The sequence below is a fragment of the Eptatretus burgeri genome, chromosome 10, assembly GCF_056783735.1.
Source record: "Eptatretus burgeri isolate ZD-2024b chromosome 10, Ebu_testis_v1, whole genome shotgun sequence".
In the NCBI taxonomy this organism is placed as follows: Eukaryota; Metazoa; Chordata; class Myxini; order Myxiniformes; family Myxinidae; genus Eptatretus; species Eptatretus burgeri.
Genome location: NC_140970.1, coordinates 21,464,688 through 21,469,799, shown reverse-complemented (window position 1 = coordinate 21,469,799; position 5,112 = coordinate 21,464,688).

Genomic DNA, 5,112 nt, shown 5'->3' with positions numbered 1-5,112 from the left:
TTCTGTAAAACCGCATGCCTTCATGGCAAGCACACACAATATACAATGATCCCCAGGCAGTTATTTCATTAATATTCATATAGTTAGTCCTCCCCTCATGTCTCATGGGTAAATGGGATGAACTGCATTGCATGGGACTCATAGTTAGGTCTAATATACATCTCTTCTATACGCACTTTGACCTCCACTTCAACCCTTTCCTTCGAGCCGTTATACAAAACATGCAGGCAAAAACATGCATGCACACATGCCACTCAACAGCAATTTAGCAGTCATGCTGCGGGTACATCCCGAGTGTTCAGATTACAAGCATCTCTGGCAGGTTCGCACTGCGAGCGCTCCCTGCCGACAATGAGTTGTTCCACAGGAGTTTGTGCACCAATATCCATACGAATGTGTGCCAGTTCTCAACCATAACCTCACCTAAAACCATTTCACTCCCAGAACCCAATAATCTTCACCAATACCACCTATTCAACTATTCACACTCATACCTCGCTGCAATTCGCCATTCTACTTTGAGTGCCACATCGCACCGGACATTACCCTGGTGCAGCGCAGCGATCGACAACTCCACAGGCACCACAATTACCACCTTTCACAGAAGAAGATACCTGCGTGAGCGTCCTGTTCTATGATCATCATAAGTGCCCTCAACCAGTCATTAAACCACGACAAAACCTCAAAGAACGAGGAGGGGACATGGGAAGGGCGATTCAAGGATTTGACGTGGCGCCCGAATGTGCGTTGCGACCAGTGGAAGAGTCCATAGGTAGCAGGAGAAGTCCGATACAATTCAACGTTGGAATAACAACCAGCGCACATTCAGGGCTTGGGTGCGCGCTCAGGGATTGCGGCCTCATGTAAAGTGAGGAGCTCCAAGCCGTGCCAAGTTTGGCAAGCCACTGCGCCTGTTTCTGGTCTTGGAGCCTGGTGGGACATGGTTAAGACCACTGTGGCCCAATCGAGGAGTGGGATTTGGGCCACAGTGTGTCGCGATGCAGTCCTCGACCCACCCTTCACCTTGGGCTCATGAAGCAGCAGTGCAGAGCCATTTCTCTCTCCCTTTTAGCCAGAGCCAGAGTCTTGAGTCTTCACCACAGCCTGCTCTCCTGTTTCACCTCGACTCCTTCCACCTCACCTCACCTTTCACTCCAGACATCAGCCTGCTCACGGTTATGAGTACATCTCACCTCCCCTTGCCATCATTGCGCCGCTGCTGTTGCTGCCAAACTGTGGAGCCAGTATGGGGTCACCAAGTAGCCAGTTCACAAACAGATCAACGTGGAGCATAAGGTGCTGCAAAGTCCCCATGATTGAGCGGGAAGGAGGGAACAGCACACAACTACCATGAGGTGGGAATGCTCAGGTGGAGCGTCCCACAGAGGTACACCATTCACACTTGCAGACATCTACATGGTTAGGATAAGGAATTTCCTCCTCACGCATTTAGTTCTACTATCTCTATCTACCCCCCCCTACCCCCAATCCCACCCACTGTGGATGCATAAGCCTGATTGTTCTTTTGCGGATCGGAACGAAGGAATGAATATACTGGCGCACATTCACATTTTCCTCTTGCAATACATCACACCTCCCACTCCCACATTTTAGACACCAGTATTCCTCCCACCTACCTCTCCCTAAGCATTCTGAGTTGCATTGGTCAACCGACTGTGCCAGGTATTTAGAAGACGCTTACCCTCACCTATTCTTCCTCTCTCTGCACCAACTAATTTTCCTCGGATGTGTGCATGTGATGGTGCCTGTCCTAGCATAAAATAAGACTGTAGAAGGTATATGGGATAACTCTACTCTGCGTCTGCTTTGTAAGAGTATGTATTTTGCCGCACCCCACAAATTCCTTGCTTTCCCTGCTGTACGTACCAATAAATCCCATCCATTGTGCCACATACCTTTCCTTGGCTTTGTTAAATAAATATGCTATTTAGAAATGTTCCCAGCTCGTTTTAGTGTTTTCTTTCATTGGTCCAGCATGGCCCACACCCTAGCTTAGCCAGTACATTATTCCCCAACGATCTATTTCATCGCCGGTATGTACTTGGCAGTTCCACTCAGCTGCATCTGATCTGGTTTAAGCAAGTACGTACCGAGGACGTGTTCCCCGATAATGAGATCAAGTGACTCTCAGGTAAACGGTTTTACAGTAGATGGAGGACCCCAAGACACACAGTCGAGTTATTGGCATTCGCGGTTGATTTGCAACCCACCGAATCATGAAGTTATTCGTGTGCAATGGTCTGCGATTCCAGTGAGTCCGGTAAGTAACCTAAGGCAGTCCATCCCTCGGGTTCTCCCCATGACACCAGCTCCGCAACAATATACTTATACCAAGTTTGGTCAAAATCCCTTCACTGGTTCACAAGTTTGCACGGTAACAGAATTTTTAGCTAATGGGACCTCTGACCTTTGACTTTTTAACTCCATAATCCAATTAGTTGATGGATACATCATTAAAATACTTGTACCAAGTTTTACTTTGACCACTTCAGCCATTCTCAAGTTATCACGGTACCGAAAACATATCAACGACGCAAGGACAGAACTTGAAAACATAATGCCTCCAGCAACTTCGTCAACAGAGGCATAAACAATGGGCTTCTTGTTGCTGTAAAATTGACAAATGTTTGTGACTACGTTATATGTACAGGGAGATCCGTATTCAAGTCCCTAGTTTAAAAAGAGAAAATACAACATTTTTGTTTTTGTTTGAAAGCTTGTTTATCATCATTAATATTTTTTTTTCTTTGTTTTCAGATTGATCCATTATGGCTGAGATTCACCGTTGCTCAAGGAACACAAATTGCTGCACCGTATGAGGTTTTAGTCTGTTCGAGCAGTTCAAAGCTGGTGGTGGTGAGAATTCAGAAGACATGCTACTTTGGATCCAAAAATGATTAAAAATTGTCACCAAAGGCAATTATAACTACTGGTTCAGTCAAGGACACAAGACGACCAAGAAGATCAGAGAGAGAGAGAGAGAGAGAGAGAGAGAGAGAGAGAGAGAGAGAGAGAGAGAGAGAGAGAGAGAGAGAGAGAGAGAGAGAGAGAGAGAGAGAGAGAGAGAGAGAGAGAGAGAGAGAGAGAGAGAGAGAGAGAGAGAGAGAGAGAGAGAGAGAGAGAGAGAGAGAGAGAGAGAGAGAGAGAGAGAGAGAGAGAGAGAGAGAGAGAGAGAGAGAGAGAGAGAGAGAGAGAGAGAGAGAGAGAGAGAGAGAGAGAGAGAGAGAGAGAGAGAGAGAGAGAGAGAGAGAGAGAGAGAGAGAGAGAGAGAGAGAGAGAGAGAGAGAGAGAGAGAGAGAGAGAGAGAGAGAGAGAGAGAGAGAGAGAGAGAGAGAGAGAGAGAGAGAGAGAGAGAGAGAGAGAGAGAGAGAGAGAGAGAGAGAGAGAGAGAGAGAGAGAGAGAGAGAGAGAGAGAGAGAGAGAGAGAGAGAGACAGAGAGACAGAGAGACAGAGACAGAGAGACAGAGAGAGAGAGAGAGAGAGAGAGAGAGAGAGACAGACATACCACACCTGGTGAGATCACCAGAAAACATTGGCCGAGTAAGAGAAGTGTTCCCAAGGAGCCTAAAGAAGTTGATCAGACAATCGGTGAGGGAGAGTGGAATAAGTTATTGTGCAATTCACTCAGTTTTGAAGGACGACTTAGGATGCAAACCATACAAACCTCGTTATGCTCAGCGGTGGTCACCAGATGATTGCGACAAGAGAATGGAGTTTTGTGAACATTTCCTTCAATGGATTGATGACTGTTCAGGTGTTAAATAACATGATCTGGTCTGATGAGGCCGATTTCCATGTAGGTGGTTTTGTCAACAATCATTACTTGTCAGGAAATTATCAAAGAATGACAGTCGATTGCAGCCAAAGTTGGCTAAAACTGCTCGTTTGGTGCGAATGACTTCAACCCAACTGACTGGACCTCACATGCTCCAAGATACAATGAACAGACAGAAATACTTGGATATGCTTTGAAACTTTCTTAAAAAAAAAACAAAAAACTCAGCAATGGGACAACAAATTAGATTTTTATGCAAGATTGTGCCCCTCTGCACTTCTTGATTGATGTTTGTAATGGTTTGGATACACACAGATGGATCAGGGGACAATGACCAAAAGTAGCCATGCATGAGTCAGGATTTAACCCCATGCAATCTCTTTTTTTTTGTGGGGATGGGCTTAAGAAAAAGTGTCTACCAGCAAACCTATTAATTTGGTCAAATTAGAAAGTTCTATCCACAATGTTTTTCCGATTTGCCAGAGGCGTTTCTTCAGCGTTCAATGTAAAATGTTGGCAAACGATTGAAAACAAATGTGCTGAGAACGCAGGAGCTTGTGTTGAAATTTGAGGTTTTCAAATTAAAAACGGCAATAAATAGTTTTTTTTCAGGAAAAAAAATATTTTGGCATTTTATTTACATTTCTATATTTAAAAGAGGGACTTGATTATGGATCACCCTGTAGGTCTCGCAGCATATTTTGCAGACTTATGCGCCTTGGTCAAAAATACCATCAATCCACCCCTTCCGTTCTTTCTCCTCCATTCAGTCCATGAAAGTCGAACACGTCCTGCTGCTTCGTCCCAGATGAAGGCCACATTACGGTCAAAACGTTTGACATCTGGGTCTTTGATCCAAAAATTAACTCCAGTGTTCATAGTTTCTGCAGCTTTTGTCATTTAGGTATCTCTGCATCAAATGAAAGTGATACATTCTAACCGCACTCAATTATTCTCCATTTTTGAGTGGCTAAAGTCAAAATCTGATCAATGAAGGTTTAAGATTTTCATTCCCCATTCTCAGCCCACCAGGGTGATTTCAGTCTATGAATTTGGAATCATTTGCATCGACATCATCTTAAAAGACATTCATGATATTCTTCCCTGTGAACTAATTGCAATCATTCATGTAAAACAGATAATGTAATGATGTTAGCAAATTTCTAATCTTGAGAGGGATTGATGTAGAGTCTGAAGGATAATACAAGAACTTCAAATATTAACAGTGATGATGATTTCTGGAATGACCCACAGGAGAGGAATTGAGTGAGTGACAAGTCATGAAGAAAGTAGACCGATACTACATAAATTTTGG